The sequence below is a fragment of the Falco peregrinus genome, chromosome 10 (genome assembly GCF_023634155.1).
Source record: "Falco peregrinus isolate bFalPer1 chromosome 10, bFalPer1.pri, whole genome shotgun sequence".
NCBI lineage: Eukaryota > Metazoa > Chordata > Aves > Falconiformes > Falconidae > Falco > Falco peregrinus.
The window spans coordinates 22,976,723-23,000,367 of NC_073730.1; the positions used below are offsets into that span (position 1 = coordinate 22,976,723).

The window sequence follows — 23,645 nt, forward strand, 5'->3', positions numbered from 1 at the left end:
TTCTTGGAGACTCCATTCACATTATTCATTTGTTCTAAAGCTCAGTACTTTTTGAGAGTGGAGAGGAGGTGCTGTGTGGCAGCCTGTATTGGAAAGGAGGCTCCAGCTTTTCCTCTTGATTATTTTAATGTGATGAAGAGGGTGAGTGGATGAGTACTTGGGGCGGAGTGGGAGAAGGTGGGAAGTGAGATTTCTAGTGAAAATGAGTCTGTTCCAGGGAAATTGTTCATCTTGTTCCAAGCTGGAGCCTTGTTATGCTTTATGTCCTCTCTTCTGAGAGAACAGCCAAGAAGAAGTATGAAGTCATGTAATAACTTAATAAAAGATTCTAGGTAACTAGAAGGCGAATGTGGCCTGCGTGTGCCTGACTGCTGAAAGTCCAGTTTGGTCTCTCCAGCAAAGTTTGACAGAGGCTATTCCTGTTTAGCCACAGATAGCATTGCTGTAGTGTTGTGTGTACAGGAATAACACAAAAGTAGTGAGAAGGTAACACTGATTGCATCAGCTGCATGAAAAAGTTTCAGCCGCATCGTGCTTTATCAAGCTCGTGCCTGTGTTGGCCTACCGATCCGGCTGTGTCGGTACTGCTGAAATAGAGGAAAAAAAGCCTTTAATCTGGTGCAGCTCTGAACAAGGTGACGTGGCTGCTGCCCTTTGGTAATCAGCAAGAACTATGTTACTGACGTGTACCCCTGCCCCTGTGGTATGTGGGGTTTGTGATTGTTCCTGCTCCTCGGACAGTACTGGGAATGGGGGTGAGATGTTCAGCTGTGCTTGGATGTAATGGTAGAATGTTAGTTGGATAGATCTGAAAAAATTTAGCACCTCTCCCCCCAGCAGCGTAGACAAGATACGGTCTTTGACTTCAGCACTGGTTTTGCTGGTTGATATAGAAAGCAATGTAGGAATTACCTTGTTATAGTAAAATGTACCAAGTGAAACACGGGGACTTTATGGGCTTCAGAAGTAAAATTCGTGGTAAAATCTTGAGTTCCTCGAGACAAAATACTATGCCTACTGAATATCCTAGTCGGGTGCAAGGATATGCTTAAGCAGGCATCTTCAGTTTGCATCTCTGAGAATTTTTGATACGCTTGACCTTATAGGCGTTTGGGGCGTGAATTTTTCTCCTTGCTACAGGATCGTCAAAGAAGATAAAGCATATAAATAGTGTTCCTAGATTTTATACAGGTGGGAGTAGTGGAGGTGTCATTTCTCCCTGGAAATCCTTGTAACCTGTTCATCAAAATTAGTCATGCTTGGTGCTGTAGTAAGTGAGATTGTGCAGAATTTGAGTGTCTTAAGAAATGTTTTGGTTTATGGCGAGAGGTTTATTTGCTTTGTGCCCAGAACTCACGTTCCCACATTCATACTGCTGCCGAGATGCTACTGCCAAAATAACTGATAATCTTTTATGAAACACTACCAAGAAACCAAACGTCTGTCAGCTCCTTTCCTTTTTTTTTTTCCCCAGAAGAAAGTTGTGGAAGGTTAGGCAAAGATGGTTTTATTTTAGTAGTTCTCCTTTGGCTAAAAAAAGAAAAAAAAAAATAGTCTTGGGCCGTTGGTAGTCTTTCAGATGGTGCCAAATGCTCATCTGCCTTCCATCTCAACGGGATCTGCAACTGGAAAGGTCACCAGCACATCAGGACACAGATACTTAGTGCATCTCTGGTTATACTGGGTCCTAATCACTTAAGGCAAGCACAAAATGCCAACTCCTCCAGCTCTAGAAATGCTCATATGACTCAGTGCTGTAAAGGGCCTGGCAAATATTTACCCAGCAGTGCCAAAAGAAAGGACATGTTGTTTCTGCCACAGTGTTTTATGCATTCTAACTTCCTAAGTGTGTAAGATTGCTGTGTTAGGTGGCTTGGAAACTCCAAGCCTGTCAGTTGGCATTCTTGCTGCAGTAGGCAGGAGCAGGGTTTCTTCTCGGTCACATGCCTAGGATTTTTCGAGTACAGCCCTTTAGAGCACTTCTGAAGCATGTGGGATTCCTCTACACAATCGTGGCTTGGTTCTCCGCAGCCTAACTGGCCCTTCATTTGAATAATGCATTTTGTTGTCTTTTGTGTTTTGTAGACATTGAAGTCTGAAGTGATTGCTGAGCTGAGAGCTCCCTTGTGACCCAGAACTGCATTTTCCATAGAGATAAACTGGCTCTTGAAATCATAAAAGATGGATATTTTTTTTTTTTTTTTAAATTGTTCTGTCCTTCTGCCCAGCTCTGTTTTACACTTTGGAGAAGCCATGATATTCTTTAGATATCCACAGAGTTCTTGAATAAATTAATGTATGATTTGGAAAACAAACCCACTTTGTAGTTTAGTATCAAAGCAAAGAAGCCTCAACGCTAACTCTAGTGTGTAGCTAAGACCAGTGTAGCTCAAACGTGTGCAAATCAAATGTTTCTTCATCTTCTTAAATGAGTTTTCTCACTGATTTGCAGAATATCAGCTTGGTTCATTATTATGCAATATACAATTTCTGCAAGCCAGATGTTCACCAAAGGTAACATTAGACATTGAGCAAATAATTGTGTCCTGTCACACTGCATTAGTAACTGGGAAGAAAGTGTTTCCTAGTTTGTATTTGTGCAGAGCTAAATATAGCTCTAGTGAAGCTTAACTTCAGCTTCAGCTATTCAAGTCCCTAAGAAATTCAGCACCATGTTTGTTAGTCACTGAGTAAATGACTTCAGACATTCTTGCATGTTTCTTGCCCTTCCACTTGTGAGTTTTATAATCTTAAGGACTTGAACGTGAGGCTAACCAAACTCTCAGAAAATCCTGATAGTCCTGGGTTATTGCTGTCTGCAGGGACTATTGCAGAGATTTTTTTTCTATTAGGAGTTTTAGGATGGCGAGCCCTGGCTGCAGCTCTCCCTTATTTAACAAAGACAAGGTTAAATTGTGCTGTAGATATGCTTTCCAGCAAAAACTACTCTGATTTGTTACATTAAATCTGTTATTTATTACTTGTTCTACTCTATAGCTCTTCTGTAGAGCTGATGGCATGGTGCCTAAGACCTTAAAAAAAATATGTTAAGAAGTAACCTGATTGGACTGTACCAGTGAAATCGTGCTGCACACCTGGTAAGAAAAATCTGATGATGTAGAAAGGTGTGTTGAATGTGTCTCCTCCCTGGGAAGCGTACAAACTGATGTCTGTGGTGCCTTGGTATCAAGTCTGTCAGCTGTGGGATAATAACCTTCGTGCTGCATCTGCACTGAAAAGGCAGCACTGCTTCCTAAGATGATGAAAATGCCAAGCGCTGCGTTCGGGAGCTTGAGTCTTTTGGCTGCCATCGGTGAGGAGGGTGCATCAGGTTCATCTCTTCTAATGGGTCTACGTAGGAGCCTGGGCTCAAGGAGTTAGTCCTGTTCCTTTTTTTGTTTGTATTTGAATTCACCAGTATAAGCTCATCCTCCCTAGTCATCTCTGTTTGACAGTGAGCAGGATGAGTGTGTTTCTGAGCAATCTTACATCTAGGGTTCGTAGAGAGACCAAGACAGTACTTATTCATCTGCGTGACTTCTTCAACCTTAAGTGTGTTAGGAACTTGTGCATTTTCTCATTGCACTGCCCAGTTTCTTCAGTACTCTGCCCAACTTTCTTATGGGTGATGCATATAATTTGGAGGAGAGAACACATTCACCGTTGCTAGTGGGAAGGAGGAATCCTGTGTTGGCTGTCTGCCTACACCTGTACCTCTTACCTTCCGAGAGATCCTTTGAGGAAGTGATCTAAAGAAATCCCAAGAAAATTGCTGAGGTTTGTAACAGCTTTCCTCCTGGCAGGCTGAGATTTATAATGTAGGATGTGACGGGCAATTCCTGGTGCCTCAGCTCTGTCGAAAGCGTGAGCGATCGCTAGAAGTGCGAGGGATTGCATTAGAAGCTTTTCTCCCTCCAGTGGGGAGAGTGTTTGAGCTTGAACTCTCCCCTCATTGAGATCTTTGAAGTTCAGATCTTTAAAACTGTTCTCCACTCCAAAGACCTACTAGTGCAGTCGTCATCCTTCCCACCTGAGACAGGCTGGACCAGGCTCCCTTCAGAAGCCATTAAAGCTGCTTGTTTCATCCTCCAGAGGGGTCAGCAGAGAAAGACATAAGTAAGTAATTATTCCCTGCCTCTCCTCCCAGTAGCTGAGTGAGCTGTAGAAGTTGAAACATCATTAAATCTCTGAGCGGCACGAAGGGGCTGCAAGCCTCCGCAGACAGGGAGCCCATGGCACACAGCGGAGGGGAGGGCTGAGTAACAGGTGCTATTTAGAAACTAATTAATATTTGTGAATAAGAATGTGCCATTGGTAAGAAAACAAATCAGTCTGCTTGTGAATATTTATGTGGTGACTTTCAACACTGCTGGGATTGCGCAGTCCTTTTCCAGCTGCCGCATCTCCTCTTGTGTCACAGCATTTCACACCGGGGTGAAAACCTTCTCTGCTGCGCGGAGCTGTGCTGCGGGGCAGCAGCCAGCCGAGCAGCTCAGCAGAGTATACCCTTTTAGAAGAATATTCTCACCAGTTTGGTATTAGTGGGGCACTAGGTCCCAAGTATTTTATAAAGTATTCCTTGCTAGTGGAGTAAGCCATGCTATTTAGCTTGAGATTTCATCCCAATAAAAGCCAAGCCATGCACAGAGATAATGCTATGTTTGAAGAGAAAGCAGGTGTTAAAGGTTGTTCTCCCTCTGCTATGTTTGAAGAGAAATCATGTGTTAAAGGTTGTTCTCCCTCTTAATGTTGTGTGTGAGTGTTTTACAGTAGATCAAACTTGCCTAATGTAATCTTCATAATGCTTTCATTTAAAATGCTCCCTGTGGTTTGTATTTGTGGAATTGTAAGAGCAGAATCTACTTTGTAGCTTGGTGGGGCGGGGTGTTCGATTGAACATATGTTCGCACTGTCATTTGGGAAAGATAATAGGTTTTTAACCTCTGTCAGTGTTAGACTGAGGTATTTATGGAGCTCTATTAGAGCTGTGCCTAGGCAGCTAACCTTGCGATACAAGATTTTCACAATTTGCCATTTTCTTGTGATAAGTTGCAGCTTTCCTTGGCCTCTCGCAGTGCTCTTGCTGTGTCAGCCAGCATGGGAGCTTACCAAGAGAAGAGGAATTCCTTGCTGTTGTCAGTGCTGCAAGAAATGCTCGTGGCTACTGGTATTGCTTGTTCAGTAAACACTGTCATGTAGATGGAAAAGCAGCCCTGAAGAGTTCCGGAAAATACTCTTCTGGGCTTGACGCATGGAAACTGGCAAAGTCCGTGGTGGTGGCAGCACTCGTGCCTTTGGTTGCAGAGGTGCCCAGGTGCAGCTGTAGGTGCTGAGCTCTTGCTCCAGGGTGCTGCAGGGAGATGTGCACCGTCGTAATCGCTGTGCGCAACAGGGAAGCTCTAGGCAGCCTCTCCACTGCTTTTGCTAGCCCTGAGTTTAACTTGGGGGAGGGGGGAAGCTGTGTGTAATTTAGTGTGCAGCGATCCTGTTGGTGTACGGTCTCTCTTTAGTCACTTTATAGGCTTCTAACAACCTAAATTAGCCTGGAGTCTGCAGTGTGCTTCATGGAGGAGGTTATCTCCAGTGAACTGCCATTACCACTTTTGTCACTGCTGATTAAATTTTTTTGTTAATGTTTAATCCTCAACAGCAAACACCTAGTGTTTATATGCCCTCTCCCTGTATAAGCAGAACATCTGTTTTATAAAGTTGGCTAGGACATCCAAAACTGAACCAGTGTAAAATTTTAAATATACGTCTCAGACAAACAGATGCAAATTGATTCAGAGTGTAAGCAGTTGCTTCAGCGTGCACAGGTCCTGTTTTGGCAGGGGTTTCCAGGGGTCTTAAATTGCATATTAAACAGTGCTTGGTATGACTGATAGAGTATTTTCTAACCTCATCTTAAAATACTTTGCTTTCTGTCCTGTCTTAACATATCTAGTGTAGAATTTTTATTTTTATCGGTGGTGTGTTTCCCCTTCTTCCTTTTCTAGCAGTAGTACTACTAAGCTGAGAACAGTTGACTTGAACTGCCCCTACTATGCAAATGAAAAAATCTACTTACAGTTTGGGGAGAAATTGTTTTTAATGAAATATGTGCATGTGTACCATGGATGACTGCAACTATGTATGTTAGAACTATAGGAAATTCCATAGGGTTTCCAAAGATATTAAAAAGAAATGCATAAAAAGTGATATAACAATTATTAGCAGAGACTGATACTTTTAAGGAAGGATATTAATGTAAATTGTTGGCTTACAGAAATTTCAAGCATTTTTATGCATTTAATAAAAGGTTGCCATTTAAGTAGCTTAAGTACCCTTTTCTGTATACACATCCTGGGATTTAACAAACAACTTACTGCTGGATGGATTCCACTCAGATGTGATTGCCATTCTTGCAACAAAGACTAGCTGATGAAGAGAGTGAAAAGAGGCAGTACCGAAATGCTCATTGTGTTAGTCCTGGGGGAAAGGAGAAAGCAGACCTGCATAATCTGTCTTCTGTTCATTTAGTATGCTAGTCTTGGTTGTGGGCATCAAGGTGGATGTGTGCATGCCCGAAAGAGGACTTCCCTCAAATCCCAGGGAGCCTGGCAGGAGGTGCCAGGGTGCTTCTCTAAAGTTCTGACCTGAGGGATGGAGACTGACAGTGTGGGACAGCTGAAGGTGGGAGCCGGTGACCTGACACTGAGGGAGAGATGCTGAGGTGGAAAATCGGGACCTTGTATGAGAGGGGAAAAATCTTAACGCCATGTTGTGGACAAGGGATCTTGTAGGGACAGAAGAAAGACGGACAACATGGTCAGAGTTTTGAAAAACATACTGGGGAGCTTTGTGCATAGATATTGGCAGGGTAAGACCTCTGGGTTTAAAACAGGAACATCCTCGGAATGACTGTAGCAAACGCTGCCAGCATGTGCCAGAAGTAAATATAGTAGAGTAAGCACAGCTATAGAGTCATTGAAGTCAATGCTGTATAACATAAAATTGCATAATATATTTGTTTCTGAAGGTTATTGGAGCACAGTTTTAAATGGATGTGAGTCCTTGGAAAGGTGAGTGTAATCTGGTTCCCTGGGCTGAGGTTTCCAATAGGTCCCAGTCTGGCTGGTGGCATAGTGCCAGTAGAAGGGATAAGCTGGCTGTCCCCTTCCTACCAGCTCCAGCGCTTGTCCGACCGGCTCCCAAGCGGGCTCTGCTCCCTGCACCAGGGGAAAGGGAACTTTCTCTCTCCCCAGAAATGGAGGAAAAGCGAGGGGATTTTGGTTGTCCTGGTCAGCTCAGGGTGTGAGGGGATGAGAGAGGGTCTCCGAGGGGTGTATGTGTAAGAGGATGGGTGGAAGTATCTGTGAGTGTGTGGGGCAGCGGGCAGGCAGGCTGTCTCAGCCCTGTGTCCCACTGCAGAGCTGGAGCAAAACAGCCGCGTTGGTCCCTGCTCCCACCAAGGATGTGGTTGGTGCACGATGCAGCAACCATCAGAGACCTGGATGTCAGGGCACTGTCAGTCTCTCTGAAAGAGTGCTGAAATTGTTTATGAAATGAGTACTTTGTAAACGATAAAGACTAAATAACACATTCTATGCATTTGCATAATTTTGAATTGCTTATCCTTCTGAGGGCTGTAGTCATTTGGCTCATGTTAAAGAATGGTGTAATTGAGCTCAAGCCATCAGTTGTTAAGCCGAGCTGACACTGAAGAGAGGAGGTATGTTTTTGGGGAGACTGTGTTTCCCATAATGTCCCTGGCACCTTGGAGCAGTCTCCTGAGGGGTCAAAGTGCTGCAGGTTGGACAGGTGGGAGACGTGGTCAGGACAGTGAAGGGTCGGGATATCTTTCGGAAAGAGCTTGAGACCTGGAGCAATGGAAATGGGATGTATCTCCATGGTGATAGCATGCAGGGTCATGACCTTAGGGGAGGCACTAGGAGAAAGAAACTTTTGCTCTGAGCTGGTAGAATGGAGGGGGTTACCAGCTGGAAATGCTGGAGAAACACATCTGCACTTTGCACAGCCACAAGGTGACAGTGAGCCGCAGGGATGGCGCTGGGCAGAAGGTGGTGAAGTGGGGTAACAGAGGAGGTAGGTAATCCTAAGGATGGGGAGTCATCTGAGACCAGACTCCAAGAATGTGCTTGGTTTGGGTGGTAAAATGAGTCCTGACAGGGAGGTGGTGTAATTCATTTTTATTGTCAGGGAAATAAACTTCAGGGATAGGGAAAAGCTGTTTAAGCTGCTGGATCAACGTTGGCATGAAAACAAATGGATAAAAGCTGTTCCAAGAGTAAATGTTAGGCTGAAAATTAGAAGTTTTTTTTAACTATTGGAGGAGCTCAGTTCCGCAGTGAGCGCTGGGTACGGAGACTAAGGGGGAGCATTGTCAGTGCGTTGGGGTTCGTTGCTGTGATGAGGCTTCTTGGATGTGAGACCTGTGATGGAGGGCCTGAGCTGGCGATGTGTAAAGGAAACAACTTTCCTGTCTGGATGTGGTGCTGGGTTATCATGACCGTGTCGTGTCCAAGGAGGAAAGGGGAAACTGTCCCTGGCTGTCACAGTTTTAAAAGTATCTGAATTGGACTATGTGCTGAACTGAACCGCTTCTTCCTCGGGGTGGAGAATTCGTGTCGTTAAGTGAAGTTTTAAACTTTGCTTTACATTTAATCTGTGAATGTCTCTGCTGTTATGGCCACTTATGACACTTATGTTTATGGTTGTTTTTTTTTCCCTCCCCATAGGTATTTTTATGGCCTCTGTCACAGTGGTGTCTCAGTGTCTACCAGGCATCTATGGATTTATTCTGAGAACGTTCCTGTGAGGTAGGGAAACCTTACCACCTTCGTTTTACAGATGGGGAGCTGAGGCACAGGGAGAGGAAGGGTGCAGGAGTCTGTAGCATAGCCAACACTGTTGCAGGCAACATCCTTATTGTCCTAATCCCAAACCCAGCTACCTGTCTTTGGCTATTTTGCTTCTTTTTTTTGCTTCCTTTTTTTTTTTTGCTTCTCTGCCCCTTGCCCCAGTCTTGACTTTTAGTAGAAACAGTCTGCAAGGGACTATGAGGACCTGTGGAAAATATGATTAGAGTTACTGGTGTCTCTTTTTTAACATTGTTACTTAGGAGTTGAAATACCTTTCTAAAAATACCAGCAGATCTGTTTATGTTAAATGATTAACATGTTTAGACTTCCACAGATAAGCAGTCATGCTTTTTTGAGTCAGTAACTCCTTTATCCTACCTGTCTAGGCTTGTGGCTGTTGAATTCTTACCCTGCCTAAGCTAATGCTGTCCCAATCACCTAAAGCAATGCCAGGAATTTCATCATCCATGCAAAGATCTGATTCATGTCAAGACAGGTGTAAAGTTTCTCAAGCACACTTACGTATAATTATTGTTTAACTTTATTTTTCAAAGATCTTTCCAAGCCAGCTAAAATGTTCAGCTTAGAGCACCCAGATTCTCCCAGAAACTGTATTTCGGTGCCTGATTAGTGATGCTGATCCCTTTCAAAAGTATTGCAAAGTTCCTGACATATGTGCATGCACTAAATTACAGTTTACATCATAAAATCAAGTATCTTGAATAACAGCTTGAAAAGTGTCTCATTCTTCCCCTCCCCCTTCAAATAAGAAATTTTTAAGATAGGTCTCCCTCGAGCCCTTTTCTTCCTTCAAGTTGGTATTTAGCGTGACTTTTACTACTTAAGGAATTTTTTTAGAGCTATATCAATATTATAAATTATGAAGACACCAGCAGACTCTGACAATTAAATATTTTTATTGTATATTAGAATAAATGACATTATCTAAATGATAACATTGCAAAGAAATTTTTAATGCCATTTCTTTAATTTCACAATCTGTAAAATACATGCATTGGATTACATTTATGTTCTTTATTAATGTATATTATATGAATTTGCATCCCCAAGAATAAAGCCCTAATGACTCACAAACTGTCTCAAAGTGAGCTAAATAAGATTAAAGAGCTGGTCAGTGACCTTAACAGTCAATTAGGCTATGCATTACTCAGCCCGCTATTTGTGGAGTGTAGAAGGGAAGCAAAAACTCATTAGCTACAATGCTGATGCTTCAAACAAACAAAATTTTTCTAAAACCAGGAACTGGTGGTGTTGCTTAAGTGGAGATGAAAGCACTTACAATCAGTATGTCTTTTTGTGTGTGTGTTTGAAAGTACTGCTGGTGTGGTCCTGGGGAGTGGAGAAAAGCCTGCTAGTGAGCTTTTGGGCTCAAGGCCTTTTGGCATAGGTCCTGCTGGGCACGGGTGGTGGTGGGTTGGGTGATGGCAGGTGCAGTAGGATGTGGTGCTTAGATTTTGGGGTGCAACATCTGAGAGGTTTGCAAAGACTGCACAAATGGGAGGGCTGATTTCAGAAACCTTGTGTTTCACAGAAACAGCAGGGCAGAGGAGAATATCTTGGTGTGGCATGTTGCCAGCTTGGCTTTCCTCAAAGGTGAGCCCAGGGTTGGCAAGATTGTATATAGATATACACGGGAGCGTGAGCAGAAAGGCTCTGGGCTGCTGTGCCCACTGAAGAGCAGAGTTTGAAGTCTGCATCCCCTTATTGCACAGATTAGGAGAGGAGAGATGAAGGGGTGCAGAGTACTCAGACGTACTGCCAGGCCAGATCCCCTGCTCCCCACCAACTCCCCCACCCCTTGCAGGCTCACCTGGCCCATGCAGTCATCAGTGTGAAACCAGGCTGGCAATGGGCAGCAGGGCTGAGCGCATCCTAGTGATGGGGTAACTGTGAGATGCAAACCTGGACAGTGTCTGAACTGCAGGAGAGTCTCTGTCATCTTTAGGATGACATTTCTTAGCTAATCATCTGCATGTCGTTTTATATTGCGTTTGGAAGCATCTTAGAGCAGTTCTAGGTTGGAGATGGCTGCTTCCTGAGGGGATGCTATGTGATGATGAAACTGAACCAAGAGCAGTGACAACATTACATGAGAGCTGAGCCGGCAGCTTGGTCATGCTGCTCCTCAGCAAAACAGTGGTCCTTGAGGGATTCTTAGTTTTATAGTACTTCTTTTCTGGTATGCGCAGTTATATATGCTTCTAGCTGACCCTGAGAAGTTCTTTTAGTGTTCTTAATGGAAACTCAGGTTTTAGGAAATAAAAGATGACAGCCTCAGTCCATACAAAATGTGGGGTGAAAGTACAGTTTGAGTGGCATGCAATAACATCTCTTAAGAGTGAATCAATGTTTTTGAATATAAATTGGACAGAATCTCCCTGATCTAGGTCATTATTTATCTGCAGAGTTTTCTTTTAAAACAATGTCCTTAATAAAGTCCATCTGATCTGGGAGGGAGGGGGCAGGGGAACCTAGAAAAAAAAAAAAGTGCACTTTTGCTGTTGAGATGAATGGGGGAAGAAAGAAAAGGAAGCCTTTTCAGTCATGTCAGGCTGAATCTAAAGCATCAAGGAATGATGTTACAGGAGAACCCCTGAAGATAAACTGTAACCTAGATTAGCAGAATACAGATTAAGTTTTCAGGAGTTTGGAGACTGCTGTGCATCCTGAGCAGTCTTTTGACATTTATTTAAACTAAAAGTGTTGTATGGTTGCTCTTCAGGGATACAGAAAAATACCTAAAGTTTCCATTTGAATGTTACAGCCCTGAAGTTAATAAATTTATTGAAGTGAAGACTGCTTGAAAAGATTAAAAAACCCAAACCTAGGATTTTCTGTTTCAACTTGGCTAAGGGAAATACTATATATCTATGTGATTATGGTTTGGGGGATTTTTATACATGCGATGTTATCACTGAAAGTTGGACACCGGATTCATGGTGTAAACTGAGACTTCTGCATGGTTTTCTTCATTCTGACTTTTAAAATATAAACCAGCTGTTATCAGGTCAACATTGTCCACTTATAATTCTTGAAATGTTCTTATTTTTTAATTTATTTGCATTTTGGAAAATGTGATACCATGTTCTAATTTAAGGGGTGTTTTCTGTAATACAGGTTATGGCCCTACAAAATGTTGGCACAAAGCTTATGTGATTCAAAGCGATTTGACTGTGTGTTAATGCCACAGTGGCTGGAACATATTAATATTTAATGCAAAACAGCAAGTTACCCGTTACTTTTCTCTGTAATATGGTGAACAGTATTTTCTGGTTATATTTAAATGACAGCCTTGAAAGGGCATTGGCTGAATTAATTGGTGTAGCTCAGCATTCTTTATGTATGGCTATTTTTTTTTTTTTTGACTTAAAAAGTCTTTACAGGTCGTTTTATCTTACGAATGAGTGGAGTGCTTTAATATATTGGAGCCCAAAGGGCATGACTGCTGGCCATTTACCTGGTTTCGTATGTTGTGTGCTGGAGAATGCATGTGGAGAGGGAAGGGTGGAGTTTAAAGGTCCAAATTGGGACTAGTAAAATTCCCATCTGCTTTGAAGGTGTGCTTTAGCTGTCTACAGGGATGGTCTCAAAAGTGTATTTATGGAAAAGAGCATCAGCAGAAGCTGGAGATGTTACAAGATTTAACCATCTTTGCAAAATTAAACATGAGCTTTAGCCCTCTGGTCTTTTTCATTTCCTTTTCTATTATATAATCAGTATATTGGTAGGTGGCTTTTGTTTTGTCACTTAACCTATTTAATTAATTTAGCTATCTAAGAGTTAGGCAATAAAGGTAGAATCATCATAACTGGCAGCGTAACTTTGTCATCCCACAGAGTCAGCACTTGCTTACACTCTGATGCAATAGCTTTGAATAGCTGCCACCCTGTGTGTGTGTTTTTTAAACCCAAGACAAGTGCTGAACTCATTAAAAATACATGCTACATAAGTTAATGTGCATAAGTTTTAGGACTGAGATCTCCTTTGAGGATACATTTAATTCTAATTAACTCAGTTTCATTCTATCTACTATCAGCATAGGTTTGGCTGAAACCCGCCAGTATTGGTTAGTCTTCTGGTTTGAAGTGGAGCCCAGCGGGATGGCAGATGAAAACCCACATGGTTGTAGCTGTGCTGGGGTTCCTGGTGCCTGTGCCAGCTCCCGGGGCTGTGCCAGGCATGAGCACATGTGAGAAATGGCTGTGCCATTCCTGGGGGCAGCGTGCCACACCATCCTACCGTCCTCACAGGCAAAACTCTGGATTTCTGGAGGCCTGAAATAATGAGGTTTGCTGAGCTGCGATGGAACAATTGCATGATACCAAACTCCTGTGGCTAAAATAGTCTGAATTTTTCCACTAATAAGGAACAGCAGCAGAGGCTATCAGTATTTTCACTGATAGTGAAAAAGTCTGGCTTTTTTTCTCTGTTCGTACCTTCTTTCTATTCATCATTAACTCAAGGATGATTTTCAAGGATTCTGCTAATTATGATCTGTTTTTCAGAGGAGGCAGGCAGCGAGACGGGGATTACTGTTGGCTGCATTTGTAGTAAGAGTGAGTACAAGTGTACAGGGAGCTGAAATACTGGGTGGGTTTTTTTGGCCCGACAGCGCTGGAAATCGAGCTTTGTCCAGTAGAGCAGGTTTCACTGAAAGCTGATGATAGTATTTTGTGACAGAAGGTTTTCATGGCATCACTGGAAGAAAATACTCACAGATCCATATTCAAGAGTAGAGTGCTCTGCTTTGTGTAACTGGAAGAATGTATGGATTTGTTGCATTTTCATCACAGCTAGCAAAAGAAAGCTGTTTTTTCCTCTTCTTTTTGACTGGTACTAGGGTCTTATTTTTGCAAAAGGATTTTCTAGGTAGAAGCATCAGGTGAAATGGATTGTGGATTTAAACACTGGGAGGGAGGGGGGGAACCACCACCTGGCAGTTTCTGAGTGTTCATAATTTCCTGAAAATTGGACCTTTTAAAGTGTTTCAGGTTGGGTACACTAGAAATTGAGGCATTCAAATCACTAACTGCTTTTGAGAATGACAGCCAGAATCTCCATTAACATTGCATCTTCTGCCTAGGGGATCACAGAGCAGAGACTGATGTGTCTTTGAGGATGGAAATGGAGCAGTTTAAGAAGTTACTGTGCTTCAGCTGAGATGTGGTAACAGCACACAACTGTGTCTAGTTCATTTTGCCGAAAAACAAAATAGAAATCACAGAGGATGATCCAAGGCTGTCTGTTTTGCTTTGCATAGAAGCAGGCTAGCTATGCTCCTGTAATAAGTTGCCATGTCTCAGCTACAAGGATGGTAATTTCCAGGTGATGAAAGGTAAATTATAGCTAGAACAGGTGGGTGCATTAAAATTGTAATGTGCTTCAAGATACCTGTCTGTGCTCATGGAGGAGTGGGACTTGCTGTGCTGGTTTGGACCAGTGGTCAGCCTAATGCTGTGCCCTACCCCTGGCAGTGATCGGTGCCAGATAACTGAGGCAGTGTACAGGAAATCATGCATTTGATTATCAAATGTTTTATCTGCTGGAGAAGTGTTGGGTTTTTTTTAATGTATCAAACCAAAACAGACTGGTTTAGTCACTGAAAGAGTTCCTTCTATAATGCAGTTAAATTTCTCTTTAAATCTTTCTTTGCAGACAAGGAGTTTATTGACATTTCTTAATGTTTTCCCTTCAGACATCTCAGCTGAGGGTTGGTTTAAGCCAATTACAGTCTTTAATCTGGCTTGGGTTTGGTGGTGTTTTTTCTTTTTGTTTCCTTTTTTTCTTTTTTTTTCTTTTTTTACTGCATGTTGTCTGTTTTTGGTTTTGGGTTTTTTGGGGTTTTTTTTTGGTATTATTATTTGTTGTGTTTGGTTTTATTTTAAATACTCTTTTGCATCTCCAAAAAGCCAGAGTCATGGTAGATGAATAAGTCTGGGGCTTGGGGTTTTTTTCTCTAACATTATAGCTGAAAGATAAAATACTAAATGGGTTTCATGTAGTTATTGTATTGCTTGAGTGTGTCTTCATATTAATTAAAATGAATTTAAACAAGGTGATATGAGTAAAGTGCAGAGTAGGAAAAGGATAGATCAGAAAAAGCAGATAAGATAGGTGTATTCAAATACTCAGAGCCTGATGAAATTTGCCCTAGGGTACATCAGCAACTAGCCAGGCAACCTTTGAACCATTTACAATTATCTTTTAGAAATTGTGAAGAGCAAGAGAGGTCCTGGAGGACTGAACAGGGCAAATGCAGTACCTGCCTTTGAAAAAGGGAGATCCAGGGAGTTATAGAGTAGTTATTTTAACTGCAGTGCTTAGAGAATTGGAACAAAATTTTTAATCAGTTTCTAGGAATCTGGAGAATAAGATGATGATGATGAGGACTGGGGGGAGTGGTACCTGTGATGTTACTTGGACTTCAGTAACTTTTGACATAACCTCTTGTGGCATTTCTGTGGAATAGGGAAATAGATGTATTTAATTAGACAGTAAACAAATAACTGTTTAAAGACAGTGCTTGAAGAGTAGTTACCTATAACTTGCTGTGAAAACCAGAGAAGAAGGGGGGGTGGCATGAGGTATTGTGTGAATACACCCCTGTTTGTCTTGGGCTGAGCTTTATTTGCTGTTCTCTTTACTGATGTGGGCAAGGGAATACTTATTAAATCTCCAAGTAAGCCCAAACTGAGAGAGGCTCAAGCATTGTGAAGGATAATTCAGAATGAAATGGCTACAGTAGATTGAAAAAACATTTGGAAATTTGCAGCGTATAACTTAATGAGCTGAAATAAGGAAATCCAGAATGATGAGGACATGGCTAGGCTGCACAGCTGTGGAAGAGCACTTTGAGACATGTGCTGGATCACCACCTATGCACCAGCTAAGAGCTGCAGAGAGGACAGCCTCCATCTGGAGTGTATTAAGAGGGCTGTAATTAAAAGTAATGGTTCTGCCGTGGTCAGTGCTGCTCAGGCCCTAAATGCAGAGCTGAGTCCAGCTGCAAGGATGTACATTGCGGAGCATGGGTTGGCTGAGGGCATCCCCAGGTGTGGCTGGGGTCCGGAGGACAGATGAGATAGGGAGGTTTTTGGAGCTGGGTCCGATCAGCCTGTAGATGAGGAGACCAAGTGATCAGTTGGTGTCTTGACCAAGGGTTGGACAAGAGGTTCTCCCAGTTTGTGGCAAAGCTGTAACTGTGATCCCACTGGCGAACACAAGTATGAGAAAGGCATCGATGACTTCAGAAAGGTGCCAAAACCTGGAGAGAATCAGGCAGAGTACTGTGGCTGGCTGGGGACTGGAGCAGGAGACGTGCAAGCAGGGTCCCAAGGAGCAGTGCTTCCTGAGCCCGGGGAGGGGGGGATGACTGCAGTCACCCACCTCGAGTGGGCAGCTGGGATGACGGCAGTGTCTGACTCTTCTAGGGGGAGCCTAGGGAAGGGAAAAGAGGCTAAGTCTGCAGGATGCAGCAAAGGAAGTTCCAAAAGTTCAGCTTCAGAGTAGAAGAGCACTGGAACAAGGATCTAGAAAGCTTGTGGCACTTCTGTCTTTGGTGGTACTCAAAAGTCAACTGAGCAAGGCTCTGGACAACATGGTCTGACGTCAGAGTTAGCTCTGCTGTGAGCAGGGCTTTGGACTAGGGACCTGCAGAGGTCCCTTCCCACCTGCTTTGTTCTGAGGTTAAATAAACTACTTCCATACTCCTTTTTTGGTTTGGTGGTTTTTTTGGTTTTGTTTTTATTTAAAGAGAATGACATTTTTGAGTGATAGGTCTCTCAGGTCAGTGTCAGTGCTCCTCCAGGTTACGTTGATCAGTGGTTCAGAAGGGCCAGGTATTACCAAGATTGCTTCCTTTTGAGTAGTGTCTCTTAATAGTGTAAAAATGTTTGTTTTCTCAATCAGGCTTCAAGAGGAAACATTGTAATCAAATGTTGAAAATTCTTCAGTGCTTCAGCATTTTCTTTTGTTAGAAACAGGATTTTTTTGTTTTCTAGGATACAGGTGTTTAAATTCACAGCCTTTAAGAAACCTTTGCATCAAGCACATGGCTTAGATCGGGTGCTCAAAGATGATTGTTGCCTTGTAATATAATAAACATGTACCTAATCAGAGAAGCTGATTATTTCCCATCACAATAAATAGAAAACATGTGATCAATGACTTCAGCATCTATTTCTTTTTAGTGTTTTGCAAAAGTAATAGGTATGAGCTTGTAATAGTCATACACAATCACTAACATGCAGTGGTTAAATATTAATTTACATTGGCTGTGTTTAAAGATTGAGAACAGCTCTTAGGTAACGAAATGTTAACTCTCTCAAGTTCCATCAAGTTTGTAAAGTGACATCTAGAAGGGGATTGTGTTCCTTTTCGGAGTGGTGGTCTGTTGCATTTTTTTTCCTGGGTTAGAATATTGATAAATCAACACTAAGGCTTTGGTTGAGGTCTGATTTAATCACTTAAAACATACACAGGCTGCTTGACGGCTGACTGGATAAAGCATCCCTGAACACTAATGATCTGTCTTGCTCATCTGTCCCCATTTCCTTAATCATGCTGATGGTTTTGGTTTTTTTTTTGTTGTTGTTTTGGTTTGGTTTTGAACTGCTGCCATTAAGCTGACAAGGCAACCTTGTTCAGAGGTGCGGCAGTCGAGGGGTTATTTCCCATGATAGCTGTGACAGTCTGTGTAGTTACGGAGCTGCCCCATCCTCCCTCTTGGGACAGTCTCTCCTGGCACTTGCCCAGTGCCACAGGGACTTTGGGCCATATGTGTAATCTCAGTTAGTTGTGTTAGATATTTGTTCTCCTTGTTTAATGTTTGTTAAAGTCTTGTAAATGAAGTTGCTACGATTTGAAACTTCATGGTCTCCAGGTTTTGAATGATCCCGCTTACCTTGTTGACTTTCTTCCAGGCTGTTTCTTGTGGTGGTTCTGCTTTGCTGGCCAGCATGCAGGAGTGGTGAGCAGGGCTTTTGTCTGAGTTTTACTTGAAGTCAGTAACTCCAGATGGCAAATACCATTTTATGCTGTTGTAAAAGGAATTTTGTTTAAATGAAGTTGTTTCACATGTGACTGGGTTGAGTTTTTTTGGAAGTTTCACTTTATTTGTTTATTTGAGGAGCACAAATTGTTGGTGTTGGGAGAGCCTAACTGATGAGGTACACAAAGAAAGGCTGATGCTACAGATGTTATGACAAGAACATCATACTTTTTTGCTGGATAGCAGAGTGACTGATGGGCTGTAGACATTCCTGACACTGCCTGACAGAAAGGGTTATTTTATCTGAAAACAGTGCAGTTACAGATGAGAGAGCTCCTGAAAAACATCACTCACTTTTACTAGCGACATCCATCACTTCCTAATTATGGGTGCTTTCAGGTGGAGAAACCAGTTCTTCCCATTGCTCCTCTGAAGCTCTTCTTGTCACTATGGTAGCAGTGTACGTTTAAAGTTGGTCCTTTATCCAGGGGCAGAGGGACCTGTGGATTAGATTAACACGCATTGGTGTCTGTATGTGTTAAGATGGGTATCATGCTGTTACGGGGATGGCAGTGGCCAGCGACTATGGAGAATGAATAAGACTTTGTAGTTTAACCGCCTACTTTGAAGCACAGAAGATCTGTTAAACTTTTTTGTTTGGAAGTCAGGAATTTTCATTGTCCTTTGAAAAGCTGAATTGGAGCAGAGCAAATCATGAGTGGTGAAGTGAGAAAGCAGTGATACTTGTTTAGAAACAGGAGAGAGTCTCTGAATCTGTTTTCCAACATGTGCACGCACTTTGGGGTGTGTGTCACTCCCATGGACAGTCCAGCAGCTCTCGCCCTTCTGGATGTCCCTGGGGAGCCTTGGCCATGGCACATTCTTCCCCAGCCTCTGCTGGCTGCTGACTCTGGCTACCTCCAAGCATGGGAGAGGGCAGGGTCTTCCTGGGCTCCTGGCCTGGCGGAGGGGCAACTGGCCGAGCTGCCTGCTCACCACAGGCGCTGGGCTGGGGGCACTGCCAGGACAGAAACTCGGGTGGCTTTTTTCCAAAATGCTGAATTTGCCTCACTTTTTCTCGCTGAATTTCTTGGTCCTGGTACCATACTTCAGAATTTTCAGAAAGCTGTATTTTATTTTTTTTTTTTTGAAAGCCACATTTTTGGTGCAGTCCCTGGCACTGCCTAGAGATCTGGTGCCAATTCCAAGCTCTCTGCTGCTTCCTGGCATCAGAGCAGACGTTGGCAGCTGTGTCCGTTATACAATGGCCTAATTGATTGGAAATTGTCATATCCACAAGAGCCCTTTGCATGGCTGGGTATCGTACACTCTGGTTTGCTTTGGCCCACCTTCTGTGTGGGGCTCAGATCTTCAGCTGGGCTCTTCATAGATTTGTTTTCTTTTGCGATGCTAAAAAATTCTCATCTCACAGTCTTACAGCAAGAGCAGGGCAGGTGATTTACTTTCTCTGTGTGCTACTGTTTACATACAGATAAAAATAACAGTTGGTTGAAGTATTGTTTGTTTTTATGTATAGATGTGCCATGTGCTCCACCCAGGAGTGTGCTTCTCTGCCTAGATTTCTTTGTATATTTACTTTGTGTGTCAGATCAGACCACAGGTATGGAGATGGTGAGGATACCATGGTGATATGGTCAGTATAGGTGCCTCTGTGTGTGGTGTGGTCCAGGAGGAATAAATGAGTGTTTTCAGAATTGCTGTTTAATTCCAATGACTCTGTAGATGGCAAAGTATTTACAGTTGCTGAAATAATCTGTGCTGCCCTGTGCTGCCTTTTCACTTTGAAGAGTAGGTGCCTTGTAGCCCTTCCCTGGCTGTCAGTAATAGCAGTAATTAAACACACCTGGTAATGACAAACAGACCTGATTCACCTGCTGCCGAGGACACTGACATCCTGAGGTCGGGAGCACCCGTTGCTGTTTCATATGAGCCCTCAGTTTTGAACACAAGCTCAAGGTAGAAAGCACAGCCCGTAGGTAAGGTGGGAGTGGATGGCTGTGTTCTCTGAATACATCCCTGGCTTCCTCCTGGGAAGTGGAAGTAGGATGGCCAATGTCCAGTTGAATTCAGTTGGTATTTTATCATTTCCCTTTTATCCTTAATTTCGTACTACTGTAGCAGGGCCTTTTTGCAAGAAGACACAATGGTATCATCTGTTACTTCAGATTGAAAGAGGGAGTCCAAATGAGATGAAAAGTAGTTTAAAACAAGAAGTGTAGGTTTGGTGATGCTGCAGTCCCCAGACTTGCCAAAGCTTCTAACACCCCAAGCGCTGGTTGTGGATGATCATCACTCACAGGCTGGAGCTTCAGGGTTCTGGAAATGGCTCTGGACATCTTGGAACACTGAGTAAAAACCCCAAATGTTACTGCGGTTCTGGAGAAAGAAGTGAATTGTGCAGATGACCAAGTTAATTTTTTCCTGAAAGTATGAGCTGATTTACTGCGGGTGCGAAGTGGGATGGGACACAACCCCACCCCCACCCCAAAACCTGAAATACCCCATGTCCACTTTTTTGAGGTCTGAAGGACTGAAATGGATCGTTATCCATCAACTTCCCAAAGGCTAACTTGTGGCGAAGGTGGTGCCAGAGCAGAGGCTTTTGCAGGGGAAGTGTGGGAATCTGTCATCTGTCAATATTGTTCTTGCTGCTTTTACAAATTGAAAGTCTGGGAATTGTCTCTGCTGCAGGTAAAGCTGGTTTCAGGCCCTTGTGTGCAGATATTTTATTGAAGTGAGACATGAATGCTCTAGGGGAAAATGGCATTGTGAGATAAAGGGCTCTGATACATGCATATAGCTTAAATGTCATCTTACAAGAAAGATAAAGCAGATGTTAATTGTAAAACTGTACTTCATGTACATTTTTTCTTATTAATTTCATCTAGTTCAGCATACCAGAACACATGTGACTGCTGTGTTTATCCATCCTAAAAATGTTCACAGTTTTGTGATTATGCAGATACATACTTTTAATAGAAGGGAGAGTAGATTCAGTAGTCTCTGATTAGAGAGAATATTTTCTTCCAAGATTAAGAGGCTGAAGTAACAGTCGATTTTTATCATTTGTTTTGAAGGAGAGAATTGCAGGTACACATGTTTTTTTAAAGCATTAGATAAGCGGTCTGACTGGAATAGCAGTTTTAATCTGTTTTAATGATGTTTTTCCAATATGAAAGGGGCCAAGAGATGCATAAGTCTAAAGGTCTACTGGTAATTGTTGAAGTGATGGGAGTTGTTTACAGAACATACAGTAACTGGATGGTTGCCTCTCGCTAAGAGTGTATACGTGACCTTTGTTCTCAGCTTAAAGTATAATTAAGGAATACGTGCCTCTCTATTTAAAACCAATAAAACCATCCCATTTGCAGGCTGTGAGGTATTTAAGGATGGTGGATATGGATGAAGCATTTCAGCGAGTGTTGGTGTTAACTGTTTTGTTATTTACTGATGTTGTGATGCCCTTCTCCAGTGCAGCTATAATGAGGTCAAATCACATCATTTATTAAATGTTACTCATACAAGTGAGGGTAGTGGCTTGTTATCTCATCTGTGTAGGTAAGACACTCATCTTTTTCAGGTGATCCTAAAGAAGAAACGAAGAAATCCTGGCCTGGTCTGCCTTTTGCCTGTGGTGCATGCCAGGACTTTTGCAGGCTTGTTACAGAGATATTAAACAGGCTTTACTTTTTATCTCGCTCTGCTAGTAAGGCCATGCGCTTTAAACACGTATCCAACTGTAGAAATCTCAGAGGAAAAAACCAGGGCAAATCATTCCTGAAATCCTTCAAGACTGACTCTTAATTCTTTATATTGTTCCTTAATGTCTGGTATTTCTGGGGCTGTCAGGGTTGATGCTGGTCACTTTGTGACAGTCTTTTTTAATCTTTTGGTTTGAAATGTCAAGTGGAAGCTTTTTGTTGCTCTGGTGTTTGGTGCTGTGTGTCTGCGTCCCCCATCTTACACATGGAAACGTAGGGAATATGTGACACGTGGCAGTAGCAGGTTTAAAAAGACCAGCTGGGAGCTGCTCGGAGGTTTTGAAAGTGAAAATCTTGTGTGCTAGATGCCTTTCACAAAGCTGTGCTGTTAGTCTGGGACCCGTAGGAGAGAAGCACTTGCACTATGCTCAGGGCAGCTGTGAAGACTGCCACTGGGGCACTGGTGGTGGCAGGTCCCTGGTGCTCCCCATGCTGCTCTGCTGGTCTCATCCCTTCATGCCCAGCTTTGCCGCTGGCCCCTGCCTAGAGGGATGTTTTGCCTTCACAGTGCTATCTCACTTCATGTCATGCCTCTTTACTCCCCAGCAGCAGCATCAGAGCCGTGCGGATGGGTTTGACGGAGAAGGGTATTCACTGCTGCCCAGGCACGGGGATGGTCCAAGTGTGCTGGTGCTTTGGTGGGGTGGGCACACAAGGAAAGTGCTGGTGAAACACCCTCGTCCTCAGCCCTGGCCTTGCCATGCTGTGCTGGCTCTGCAACAGTTGAACCATGGTGACCCGCAGTGTGGTTGGGACATGATTTTCTGGTCACAATAAAATTAACGAAAATATTTCTAATAATGTGTGTATGTGCACAAATATGTACTTATTTAGCAGGTGTAGTGTTTGAAGTACAAACTATGAAAGGGCTAATGTAACACTCTTTAAACAGAGGAGGCAAGCAGGGGACATTTCTTAATTTAACCTCTTTTAGCTGGATTGTGAAATCTGATAAACAGCTACCTTGGAGTACCGGACGAAAAAAGCATCACTAAATAGGGGAAAAGACCTGAAAACAAATACCCCGGCTTAGTCCTCTTATAGCAGTATATCAGCCGGAAAGAAACGAAAGCTCTTTGTAAGGTGTTAAGCAGTAGAATTATGAGGAATGGGTATTTCCTTACCATCCATACAGCCATGGTTAGCTGATGACTTGGGAAAAGGCCTTTGGTGTGACAAAGTCTGGGTTTTCCTTGTGAGGAGGGAACTCTAGACCTACTGTCAGTGCTGTGCACTATGGTGCAAACCTCCCTTTCTAAGGCTTGGTAATAAATAGAAAATTGACAACTTAAGAGTGTTGTTTTGTTGTTGTTTTTAATTATATTTTTTGACCCACTTGGAGACATGAAAATCTAGCCAGGAATCTTTCTCATCTCTTGTTACTGCCTAAGATTAATGCCCAGACCCTTTTAAAGGCCATTAGTACAAGGAACAGAAGTTAAAAGAAAACAAAGTCTCATTTTCAGTTGCTTTCCCAGTTACTCATTTTGGATTCAGCGCATGAACAACTTGTAGTTCACTGTGGGGCTGAGTCGCAGGATCAAGGCTACAATGGAGGCATTGTGATCACCTTTCTCTCCCTGCCACCCTGCGCAGTCGAGTTGAAATCCTGCTTTTTGGCATCCAGGCTGTTGCTTTGGTGACCAATTATGACTCCAGAAGTATACATTGTGGTCTCGCTGAATAGCTGAAAGAGTGTAAGGAAAAAGATAAATGTGTTCAAACACAGCTCTGTTTTGCAAGCCTTCAAGGTGATTCAGAATAGAGTTGTTGGTGTGTTTGATTTAACGTGGTATATCAGTGTAGTGTTAGGAATTCAAATGTCAGTGTTACAAATCCAGAAAACGTAATTAAAAGTGATTTAACACTCTGAATGTTGTGGCCTTTACATATACATTATAATTATAATTTTTAGTAGCATGGAGTTCTCAGTTTCACTAAGCAGTGCTGTTTCTCTGCAATTATTTAATTTTAGAAATAGCTATGTGTTAA

At 42.7% G+C, this 23,645-nt stretch overlaps 1 protein-coding gene across 7 annotated transcripts in view; it reads left to right on the plus strand.

The window, feature by feature from the left end:
• Positions 1-23,645, plus strand: part of PTPRF (protein tyrosine phosphatase receptor type F) — a 392,426-nt gene that overhangs the window by 84,531 nt on the left and 284,250 nt on the right. For 6 of the 7 annotated variants that reach the window (XM_055815291.1, XM_055815290.1, XM_055815294.1 and 3 more), the window contains exon 2: positions 8,739-8,819. The exons of the other annotated variant lie outside the window; for it this stretch is intronic. The gene's annotated coding sequence lies outside the window, so the exon portion shown is untranslated. The remainder of the gene's footprint in view (positions 1-8,738; positions 8,820-23,645) is intronic. 7 annotated transcript variants of the gene reach the window in all.